The sequence below is a fragment of the Cricetulus griseus genome, chromosome 3 (genome assembly GCF_003668045.3).
Source record: "Cricetulus griseus strain 17A/GY chromosome 3, alternate assembly CriGri-PICRH-1.0, whole genome shotgun sequence".
NCBI classification, from domain to species: domain Eukaryota; kingdom Metazoa; phylum Chordata; class Mammalia; order Rodentia; family Cricetidae; genus Cricetulus; species Cricetulus griseus.
The window spans coordinates 87,096,041-87,108,854 of record NC_048596.1 but is presented as its reverse complement, the minus strand read 5'-3'; positions in this window follow the sequence as shown (position 1 = coordinate 87,108,854).

The following is a 12,814-nucleotide window of genomic DNA, read 5'->3' as shown; positions in this document are numbered from 1 at the left end:
TTGTTAATTAGCATGCTCTCTCTCACTCTGCCTTTTGGTTAGTTTGGGTAGAGGTTTGTCTATCTTGTTGATCTTCTCAAAGAACCAACTCTTTGTTTCATTGATTCTTTGTAATGTTTTCCTAGTTTCTACTTTATTGATTTCAGCCCTCAGTTTGATTATTTCCTGGCATCTACTCCTCTGTGGTGAGTTTGCTTCTTTTTGCTCTAACGTTTTCAGTTGTTCTGTCAATTCTCTAGTGTGACTTTTCTCCAGTTTCTTCATGTGGGCACTTAGTGCTGTGAACTTTACTCTTAGCACTGCTTTCAGAATGTCCCATAAGTTTGAGTATGTTGTGTCTACATTCTCATTAAATTCTAGGAAGTCTTTAATTTCTTCTTTATTTCTTCCTCAACCCAGGAATTGTGCAATTGGGTGTTATTCAATTTCCATGAGTTTGTAGGTTTTCTGAAATTTGTATTGCTGTTGAATTCTAGCTTTAAAGCATGGTGATCTTGTTATGTTTTTATTTAAAAAGAGGAAAAGAGAAAGCTGAGACATGAGACATATTGACTAGTTTATTATATGGGCCCGGCAGAGTAGGGAGACTAAGAGAGAAGAGGAACAGGAGTAATGGCTGACCGCCATGGCAGGTCGCCATAGAGGCAGAGAGAGTACATAGGTGAAAGAGAGCCAAGAAGAAACAGAGAAGGAGAGTAGAGAGTAGAGAGGAAGCAGAGAGAGAAGTTGGAGCTTTTAAAGGGAAGACTGCATGCACACTCAGGTTCCATGCATGTCCAGAGTCATCATGGGTGACGGGTGACGTGGCGATGACGTAGCACCTGAGTATTGTCAGGGGGCGGGGTCTGTCTCTTAAAGAGGTAGAGCCAATCAGCGTCAAAGCCTGAACCTTTCAGATCTGATAAGATACAGGGGGTTATTTCAATTTTTTTGTATCTGTGGAGGTTTACTTTGTTGACAACTATGTGGTCAATTTTAGAGAAGGTGCCATGTGGCACTGAGAAGAAGGTATATTCTTTTGTGTTTGGATGGAATGTTCTATAGATACCTGTCAAACCCAGTTGGGTCATAACTTCTGTTAGATTCTTTGTTTCTTTGTTAAGTTTCTGTCTGGTGGTCCTGTCTAGTGGTGAAAGCAGGGTGTTGAAGTCTCCTACTGTAAGTGTGTGTGGTTTTATGTGTGGTTTGAGCTTTAGTAATGTTTCATTTACAAATGTGGGTGCCTTTGTATTTGGGGCATAGATGTTCAGGATTGAGACTTCATCTTGATGGACTTTTCCTGTGAAGAGTATGAAATGCCCTTCTTCATCTCTTTTTATTGATTTTAGTTTGAAGTCTAATTTGTTAGATATTAAGATTGCTATACCTGCTTGTTCCTTGGGCCCATTTGATTGGAAAATCTTTCCCCAACCCTTTACTCTGAGGTAACCCCTGTCTTTGAAGTTGAGGTGCATTTCTTGTATACAGCAGAAGGATGGAGTCTACCTTCGTATCCATTTGGTTAGCCTGTATCTTTTTTATAGGCAGGTTAATACCATTGACATTGAGGGATATTAATGTCCATTGATTGTTGGTTCTTGTTTGTTGTGGATTTATTGTTGGTGGTGTCATTGTGTGTGGATTTTGCCCTCCTGTTTCTTTTTGTGTTTGGTAAAATTGGATTATCTATTGCCTGTGTTTTTGTGAGTGTAGTTATCTTTGTTGGGTTGGAGTTTTCCTTCCAGAACTTCCTGTAGTGCTGGATTTGTGGCTATGTATTGTTTAAGTCTGGTTTTGTCATGGAATATCTTGTTTTCTCCATCTATAGTGATTGAAAGTTTTTCTGGGTACAGTAGTCTGGGTTAACATCCATGCTCCCTTAGTGTTTGTAGGATATCTATCCAGGACCTTCTGGCTTTCAAAGTTTCCATTGAGAAGTTGGATGTGATTCTGATAGATCTGCCTTTATATGTTACTTGGCCTTTTTCCTTTGATTCTCTTAATATTTTCTCTTTATTCTGTAGGTTTGGTGTTTTGATTATTATGTGTCGAGGGGACTTCTTTTTGTGTTCCAGTCTGTTTGGTGTTCTGTAAGCTTCTTGTACTTTCATAGGCATATCCTTCTGTAGGTTGGGGAAGTTTTCTTCTATGATTTTGTTAAATATGTTTTCTGTACCTTTGAACTGTATTTCTTCACCTTCTTCTATACCTATTATTCTTAGGTTTGGCCTTTTCATGGTGTTCCATATTTCCTGGATATTTTGTGTTAGGGATTTGTTGGACTTGAGATTTTCTTTGGTCGATGACTGTATATCCTCTAGCGAGTCTTCAACAACTGAGATTCTCTCTTCCATCTCTTGAATTCTGTTGGTTATACTCACATCTTTAGTTCCTGATCGTTTATCCAGCCTTTCTATTTCCAGCATTCCCTCATTCTGTGTTTTCTTTATTGTGTCTATTTCAGCTTTTATGCCTTGAACTGTTTTGAGTGTTTCCTTCACTTGTTTGGTTATTTTTTTCTGGCTTTCTTTAGATTCTTTAAGAGATTTGTTTAATTCTTGAATTTTTTGGTTTGTCTTTTCTTCCATTTCATGTAATTTTTTGCTTGTTTTTTTTTCTATTTCTTTAAGGGATTTTCTTGTTTCCTTTTTTAAGTTCTCTATCATCTTCCTAAGATAATTTTTGAGGTCCACCTCTTCTTCATCCTCTGTGTTGGGCTTTTCAGATCCTGCTGGTGTGGAGTCCCTATATTCTGGCGGTGTCATATTGGTTTTTCTGTTCTTGAGTATGTTCTTACTCTGTCTTCTTCCCATCCCTTCTTCCAGTGAGTGCAGGTGGGGTCTCTCCCTCTCTCTTGTGGCAAGCGGAGGGCTCAGTCTCTGTTGGCAGCCAGAGGGCAGTGGGTGGACAACGGTGGGGTGTTCGGACTCAGGGTGGGCCTTCCTGGTCTGGGAAGGTCCACTCTTGCCCGGTGGGCTCAAGCAGAAGTGAGCAGGGGGGTTGATGGGGGAGGTTTGGGGGGGGGGCAGAGCATCGCCCAGACTCACCCCAGGTTTGGGCACCAGCCGCAGGACAGAGGCAAGTTACCATTTTTTAAATGATTATTTTATGTGTATTTTTGCCTGTGTGTGTGTGTGTGTGTGTGTGTGTGTGTGTGTGTGTGTGTGTGTGTGTGTGTGTGTGTGTTGGTATGTGTTGGTGTGGTGCTGGTACCTTCCACTGGTAAGGAGTCAGGCCCCCAGATGTGGGATAAAGCTTGCTGACTAGTCCTCAAAAGGATTTCACCATCTCTTACCAGTTTGCTTCTATTTGTTAGCAGCCACCATTGGGCCCCATGGTTACATGGAACTTGGTCTTGTTCTTTCAAATGTATCACCAGACAGAGGTTTTAGGAGTATATTGCTTAGTCAGACACCATCACTCAGAAGATGAATTATTAGCTGATAGACTTTTTGCTCTCTTCCTTTCACGTCTGAAAACCCTATGCTTTCATCTATAAAAAGTCCATCTATCCTGCGGGAGCAGTTCAGCTCTGGAAGAGACTGATCAAGGCTACCCAAAGTGGGTGTTCTCTCTTACACTTACATGCCTCTTCCCTCCCAGAATTCTGCTGTGTCCCATCTGTAAAGACCATCTAAGCAAGCTAGAAATGAGAATCAGCCTTGAATGATCTATGTCCTTATGCTAAATATTGCATCTGTGACCATATGTTGTCTACTATGTCCACTTAACACTGGGAATAGGTAAGCATCTGTCTTCACCTCTGTGCTAGAGAAGGCCTATACTTCCTTTACCCAGATGATAGTGTCTTTCTAGCTGGTCTCCATGCCTCTAGTCTGATTTCCCCACAGTATACGCCATCCTGCTGCCAGAGTAAGTTTTCTGAATCACAAATCTGATTGTTTTAGCTCATATACCTAAACCTCCCTACCAGCCCTTGCTCTGTGCACACCACTCCATTCTTTGTTCCTCCCCTCCCTTCGTGTCTCCTAACACAGTTAAATAATGATTTGTCCTGTCTCTTTAGTCAGCTTTGATGTTTGGCTGTTCTTTTAGAGTTGGTGATTGCAGGATTATCCCCTCCACATTCTTTCCATGAATTCTGGCAGCACCTCACCCACAAACATGCACTCCTTCCTTATGATCCAGAGTCTGTATTCTTGGGTGGGAAAACATTCCCAGAGCTTAGGCTTCATGCTTCTGTAGGTTTGTCTGTCACCCTACAAAGATGAACCTTAAAGACTTTCAAAGAAGGGCTTATCACTTTTCCATTCTTCCTTCTGATGTGGTTGGTATCTTGGTCAGTGGCCTCAGTACATTTAGTTACTCTCAAGTTACTACTTCTCAAGCCAGAAGTAGAGGTGTTGGAGTCGTCACTGCTTCCACTTGTGAAATTGTCTCCATCTTCCTGCTTCTCCTCCCACTTCACAGCCATAACCAGCTGTGGTCCTCATATCCTTTCACCAAGTTCCTGAAACCACATCCCTAGTTGATCTATTCCCTTCTCTCTGACACTTCCCAAATTCATTCTGACTGGAGACCTTTGTAAAACACCCTGCTGGTCATCTTTCCAATTTCGGCACCATCACTAACAACCCCCCTTCACTGCTGCCAGTTGTCTTAACCTAATGTATTATCTGACTTCAAAATACTCTATAAAACTACCTTCATTCCTGACCTCTGCAGTCTCTCTACCACTGCATTTATATTCCAGCCATGCTGAACTGATGCCTCTGCACCTGTGTTCATGCTGCTCCTTTGCACTGGAATGTTCTCCCTGTGTTTTCCCTTACATTTCCCTTTTTATTGTTTAGGCTCAAATCAGCTGTCTCTCCAAACATATCATCATATTTATATGCAACTGTGATGGCTTTGATCATCACTGCATTGTATAGTTTCTTATGCAAACTCTTGAGATCGTTCTAGCTGAGACCAGACTGCATCAGATGGTGGACTGGGTGCCCCTTGGATTCCATTACAGGAGCTGATATCCATAAAGGTATTTCTGTGGGAAGTAGCGTGAGTTTGGAAGAGTGAAAAAGAGATAGGAGAATAGGATGTGATAGATGTTTATTCTGGACAGGCAAATCACTTGTCCTCAGGTGACCAAATCCAGAGCAGATGGGAGGGGAAGCCGTTATTTTCTCAATGTGGAGCACACTTTCACTGTAATAACCCGAGGCCTAGAGGCCTGGGAAGTGTCCCCAGAACCCAGTAGTCCCATGGAATATTTCAGATTCTGACCTGCACATTGACACTGGAAAGGGAGTTGGGAATGCAGCTTGTACCCACCAAAGTAGGATGGTTTTTTTCTGGAGCACTCTAGAGTCTGTCAGTAGTCTCACTCGTCGTTTCTGGGTATGTGTGAGTCATCTGTGCAGCTAAGAGAACAGAAGACATTGACCAAGAAAAATCAAAGTGGCATGGAAAGTGAGGACCAAGTATGGGTTAAAATGATGGGTGTGTTCATTATTATGGCTACAGATTCCTTTGTAACTTTATGTATTCAAAGGGCATAGTACAGGGAATTAAAAGGCCCTAAGGGATTTGATGAATAGGTCCCATGTGTACAACAAGCTGATGAATCCTGGGGAAACTGGGTTTTATTTTATCTGTCCACAACTACTCCCAAGGTTTGGAGACTGGGACTCTACATAATTACGTTTTGCCCCCATGGCTGTGAATATCATCTTTGTATTGTAGATAAAGTGATAAATGGATGAGAAAGATGCCTTGCCTGGAATCAAGGTGATGGAGGGGTTGGGCATAGCAACCCTGCACAGAACAGTCCAACAGCTTTTGGTCTCTCTCAGTTCTTCATGCAGGATAATAGCCCTCTGATACTGTGAGAGCCAGCTCTCATCCATGAAGCTGCTAAGAAAAACAACCACTGGTGAATTTGCCTTGAGCCCAGGTGGCTGTGAGCTGCAACTTTGTGATACCTAATGGGGGAGGAGCTGCCCAAGGGAGCACAATGCCTAGTGCTGCCTCCATGGGCAGAGCCACTCCTCCCTTGAAAAGGCTTCTATACCATTTCACTTCTGTGTAGCCAAGACGTCAACTCAGAGCAGTGAAGCAGCAGAGGCTGATTTGTTTTTTTCCTGGAAGGTAGCATCCTATCAATTCTCTGTTCTCTATTTCCATTCAATCTGAATCAAGGGCAGTAGGCTGCAGCCCCAGGCACCAGCTTTGAGGGAAACCACCACAGACTTATGCTCATCAGAACCTGCCCAGGAAGCTGGACTCGGATGCCTTTCTTCATTGTCTAGTGGTTACCTAGGCTTGAGTCTTTCCTCGCCTTCAAAAGACAAGATTTCCCCATGTGCCAGTCAGCTTTCTACCACTGTGACCAAATGCTGGAAATAAATCTCAAGGAGGAATGTTTCTTTGACTCATGGCTTCAGAAATTTAGTCTGTGGTTGGTTGGTTCTGTTGACTTGGGGCCAATGCAGCACAATATAGCATAGTGAAGGTGTGACAGAGGAAACTGCTCACCTCACAGTGGCAGAGAAGAAAAAGGGCTAGGGTCCCAATATCTCCTTCAAGGACACATCACTGAGGATCTAATTAGGCTCTACTTCCTAGAAGTTCTATTGTCTTCTGGCAGCACCAGAAGGCTGACAGCCAAGCCTAAAGTAGTACACTTTATGGTTTAGCCAAAACCATAGCACTGCATGCCAAAGACAGGCTAAGAAAGAGTAAAGGTCTTTATAATCAGTCAACTCTGCAGTCAAGGACCTGTTTCATGTCTTAGGCTCCTTAGGCAACTCACTTCTCTGAACCTGTCTTCTCTATAAAAATGGGTTGTCTCGAAGATAGAATATGGTCATGTATGTAAAGAGTCCAAGGCACTGCCTGACTCAAAGTTAGTAAATGCCAGCATCATAATAATTAATAGGCAATCCTGGCACAGCAGATTCTTGGGTCCCCACTGAAATGAAGATCCTGTCATAGGTTCAGAGCAGAAATTCAGACAATCCAGCAGCACCATCTTTACTGAATGTTAAGAGACGAGCAACACAAAGCCAAGTCTTCTTTCTCTGAAGTGATGGTGTGAGTTTGGTAGTTAATCCAACTGCATCTGTATTGTCTATCTGCATCCACAATAGTTTGGAAATTTAAAAGGGAAATTGACATTGTTCTAGGGCCAGGATCAGGGATATGGCGAATCTAGGAACCTGTCTGCTAGAGCTCTGGAAGTTGAACTGGGCACTGTATAAGTATATCCACAAGCTTCCTTCCAGAACTCTGCAGAGAATGTCTGTTGGGTTTCTCTGTGAATTAGAAGGAATCCAGTGGCCCTGAGTCACCTGCAAGAGCACCCAAGTTCCACAGTCTCATGGCTTCCTCCCCAATTTGTCTTAGTCGTTCTGTATTGCTCAGCATTCTCTAAAGGAAAAGAACTAATGGAATGAACATATCTTAAAGGGGGAATTTATTAGATTGGATTACATGATATGACCCTGGTAGTCCAACAATGGCCATCTCACACTGTGGAGGCTGGGAATCCTGTATTAGTTTAATCTATGAGGCTGGATGTCTCAGTGGTCCCAATCTGGTGCTGAAGTCCTAGGATTCCCAGAGAGGGCTGGTTTCAGTCTATGTCTGAAGCCCAGAGTGGTTTCTAATACCAGCAAAGGAATGTTATACCCACAGGATAGATGAACTTGCCAGAGGAATGAAGAAGTTTCCTTCTTTTGTGACCTTTTATCTTGTGCCACCAGAAGGTGCTGCTCACACTTAATCAAAATAAGTCTCTCACAAGAATGCCAGGTGGCTTGTGTTTAATTCATTCAAGTTGACAACCAAGATTAGCTATCACACCTTCCCACTTCCTTCTACTCTTTCCTGTCTTTACTGTTAGTTTTTCAGCAGTGATGCCACTGTTCCAGGCAGGACATGTCTTCACCATGCAGTCCTGTCTTACCACACCCACCCCTTATCAAATGCCCCGTCCTTTTCACTGGTGTCCAAGGTGTTCTTTGCACTTTCTCACTCCTCTTCCTGGAGCATTCCCTGCTTTCTCCACCAAGAGAAGACATCCTTCATGAAAACCCAGCTCAGATGTCACATGTCAGATGTCACAGGGAGCTCTTCCTGTTTCCCCTATAAGCCTCTCAGGACACTCACAGTTGTCACCCCTCTCTCTGACATAGGAGGCATTTCCTCTGCTAGATTTTTTCGAGGGCCAGTCTCCTTTCTTAGATTCATTAAAAGACAAAATTACAACAAATTTAATCATAAATATGAATGACTTTTCTTCAAGAATGGTGAATCAGGGCAGCCTCTATTCTACAAAATGGAACAAAAGGCTCTCACTAGACAATGTTAGGACAGTGGGTTTGCAAAATGGAGACAAGGAAACAGAAGGGGAAAATAAATTGATGGATTATGTCTGGGGGAAAGGGTTAAACCTGAATGGACTTCCTTTTATTAGCTTAGGAAGACTGGAATCTTTTTTTCCAGGAAGCTAATGTGTTAGGGTTGATTTACTCACATTTTCTGTTTATGTGGTATTAGCTCTAATGACTCCATTTTGCTTTGGTGTGGTCTGTTGGGGCCTGGTGCAAGCATTCAGTTCCAAACAGTGGCCTCCTAGAATTGTTGCTCACCACACGAATGCTTCTGAAGAGCTGCTCTGTGTCTTAGAAGCTGTTTGTGTACTTCATGGTGCCTGGCAGCAAACTTGAAATACAAAAGGATTCTGTGGGTGGGAGTCCCTCAGGGACACTGCACATTTTCCAGTTAAGGGCCAGCTGTACAGCTGGGACCAAGGCAGAATGGAGTGCGGCTTTTACTGCCACCTAGTGTCAGACCCGGTTTTGATGCAAGAAAAAATGTCTGCTGTGGGGCCCAGGGCCAGCTATGTTAACCAGTTACAAAACTGCATGTCAAAATATGGCAGTTGTCATCATGAACATTAGTGCCATGACAACCACTATTTATGTGGTGATTTTACAGTTTAAGGTGAACTTACTTCACTCAAACCATATTGCAACCTGTGAGGTCAGCTGAATAGCAATGGCTTTAATTCGCACAGGGCTTAACAGAGATGAGTAACATCAACAGCATCACCTACTACTACTATATTATCACCACTATTACTACTACCACAACAAAAATCTCCTCTTATTCTTCCATTTCCTCTGTCTCCCTCATACAATCCTGTGTTTAGAAGGTGTCAGGCAGGGTACTGTGGGATCCATAAATACCATGTAGCAGACTCTTGAACTGGACTTGTCCTGTCTTGGAGTTTTAGTTCAGGTAAGCCATAAATCCATGTGCCCATACATTTAAAAGCAGTGCTGTCTAGTAGAGCTATAAGCTATGTGTGTAGTTTAACTTTTCCTAGAAGCCATATTTTTTTAAAGGGAAAGAAATGGGATCAATTGCAATGAAATATATTATCAACTCTACATGTTATACATATTTTCACACTTATTATAAAATAATAATGAGACATTTTATATTAGCTTATTGTGTATAAGAGATGGTGACTATTACACTCACAGAGCTATTGAAGTTTGGACAGCAACTCTTCAAGTTCTCAATGGCCATATGTGGCTTGTGGCTGCTGTGTCAGATGGTGCAACTCCTATGGAAAGAGGGTCACCTTGAATCTAGACTGGCCTCGTTGAATGGAGTTGAATAGTCAGATTGGAAGCCTCAGCCCCCATTCAGGCCATTAGTATGAGGATTTAGAGCTTAAGAAAGAGAATCTGAGAGTGGGAATTCCTTTGAGATGGATCTGAGCAATGTGGTTTCTTCAGGAAGGTTGTGGTCTTGGTCTCAAGAAGTCACCAGAGGTTTTCACAGTGTAGATGAGGATACCTGACTTCTCCACACCTGGAAGAGATGTGGGCAAGACTGTCTGCAGGTATCATGATGTCAGAAGGAGGATAGAGGAACCCAGAGGGAGCAAGGTTGATTGTGCTGGGGGCAGTGAGGGACATATCCTTTCTGGGATATCAGCAACCTTGAAGAATTCAACTGAGACTTCAGATAATGTATATATAAAAACAAAACAAAAAAAAAACCCAAAAAACAAAATCAGGGCCTATGAGGTCATATGAACAGAGCTTGCCTTAACAACAGAATCGTATGGTGTGAGAGCCCCAGGGAAGATGGTTTCTGAGAAGGTCCCAACAAAAGTCCATGATATCATGAACCAGTACATGATACCTACTGCCTGGGGCTGAGTTCTAATATCTGTGGATCTGTGCCTGTTTTCATAACCTCCTACCGCTTTCTATGCATGCCCTGGGAGAAGACTCCAAATGGCAGTGTATGTGAGGATAAAGCAGTGGAGAAACTGATTGTGACCTTACTTTCCATTTGAGACTTCTACAATGGCAGACATTTTTACCAAGGACGGAGGCAGCAAAACTGATATTTCTGGAGATGGGTGCAGAGCTATGTCACCTCCACTGATCCCCACACTGCCACTGGAGAATGCTTTCATTGTCTTTTTGTAACCCTAATGTTAGTTTTTCATTGCTATGACAAATACTCAATGGGGGCAGTTTGAAAGGAGGGCAGATTTGCTGGGACTCACTGTTCCATAGTTAAGTCCATAGGGTTAAGTCCAAGGCCAGCTGGATCCATTGCTTTTAGCTCAAAGAAGGGCAGAACATCGTGGTCATAGGAACATGTGAAAGAGGAAGTTGCCCACTTCAGGGAGCCAGAAGTAGAGAGGAAAATGGGGCTAGAATGAGACACTTCCCAAAGACATGTCTCCCCCTTCTTCTGAGTCCCCTATCCTGTCATCTCCTGATAGATTATCAGGTTGTGAATTCAGCAGTGGCTTGCTCTTGTTTATTAGTTCCAATCACCTGTCAATGAATGGAGTTTGGAGACCAAGTCCGTAATGCACAGCATTTGGGCGGGGGGGGGGGCATTTCACATCTAATGATAACAATCTTTTACCCCACAAACATTTACTGAGGACCTTACAAAAGTGGTTGCTATTGTCAGTATATTAATTATTTGTATTAAATCATATGAAGATCACCGACATTGTTAGACCTAAAATTCAGGCAGATCAATTGGGCATCTCTATTGTTTTAGTAGAAGAAACCCAACAAACTAGCAAAAGGAAAAAGGACAATACAATGGCTCATAGAAGGAAGAAAACTGGAAATCATTAACATGCTTCCAGAACAGGTTGGTCAGAAACCCAGACAATATTATTGAGAGCATTTATTTTTCTTTGTCTTTAGATATTTTCTGCTTCTGTTTTTATGAGAACCTCAAATTCTCTTTTTGTAAAATTCTCTTATGCTGAACTGGGGACAGCGGCTGCCATTGGTCCAAACTTGTACCTTCCCAGCACTGTAATCCAAAGACAAAAATAGCATCAACTGACTGGTTCCAGTGGAACTGATACTAGGCCTCTCATTGATCTGTGGCATTAAGCAGAAGGCAAATAATGCAGTTGACTACATCTAGCACTCAAGGATCTGAGATAGGTTCTTGGAGATCATGACAGTGGTGTTGCCAGAAGAGAGACAGAGTCTGCCAAAGTGATAAAACTACTCATCACCATGCATTGCATAGCAACTGCAGAGGGCAGTGAGAACACAGGCCAGGGCAAGACCAGGATTACTTTTTTTTTTTTCCAACTTTTTTATTTGAATTAGAAACAGGATTGTTTTACATGACAATCCCAGTTCCCTTCTCCCACCCGTCCTCCCCTACCGCCCCCCCCCAACTAAAACCTTATCTGTCACATATCTTTTCTGCTCCCCCTGGATGGTGAGGCCTTCCATAGGGTGTCATCAGTGTCTATTGTATCCTAGGGCCAAGGCCCACCCCCATGTGTCTTGGCTCAGGGAGTATTCCTCTATATGGAATGGGCTCCCAAAGTCCACACCTATGCTAGGGAAAAATACTGGACTTCTACAGGAGGTCCTATAGATTTTTGAGTTTTCCTCACAGAAACCCATGTTCCTGGGGTCTGGATCAGTCCCATGCTGGTATTCCAGCTATCAAGATTTCCCAGATGTTCAGGTCAGCTGTTTCTGTGGGTTTCACTAGCCTGGTCTGGACCTCTGTGCTCTTCACTGGTCCTTCTCTGCATCTGGGTTCCAGTTCAGTTCCGTGATTAGTTATGGGTGTCTGCTTCTACTTCCACAAGCTGCTGGTTGAAGGCTATAGGGTGGCATATAAGTCAGTCATCAATCTTATTATCAGGGGAGGGCATTTAAGGTAGCCTCTCCTCCGTTGCTGAGATAGCTGGCTAGTGTCATCTTTGTAGATCTCCAGACATTTCCCTAGTGCCTGATTTCTCTGTAAACCAAAAATGTCTCCCTCTATTATGATATCTTCATTCTTGTTATCATGTATTCTTCCCCGACTCAATCTTTCTGCTTCCTCATGTCCTCGGCATCCCTCTTCTTCTCCCCTTCTCATTCTCCTAGCTCCCTCCCCCCTCTTCCCGTGCTCCCAATTTGCTCAGCAGATCTTGAACCTCTCCCCTTCTCCAGGGGACCATGTATGTCTCTCTTAGGGACCTCCTTGTTTATTAGCTTCTTTGGCAGTGTGGATTGTAGGCTGGTAATCCTTACTCTATGTCTAAAATCCGCATATGAGTGAGTACATACCATGTTTGTCTTTTTGCCATTGGGTTACCTCGCTCAGAATGGTTTCTTCTAGATCCATCCATTTTCCTGAAAATTTCAAGGTTCTATTGTTTTTTTTTTCTGCTGAGTAGTACTCCATAGTGTAAATGTACCACATTTTCTCTATCCATTCTTCGGTTGAGGGGCATCTAGGCTGCTTCCAGTTTCTGGCTATTACAAATAGTGCTGCTATGAACATCGTTGAACATATGTCC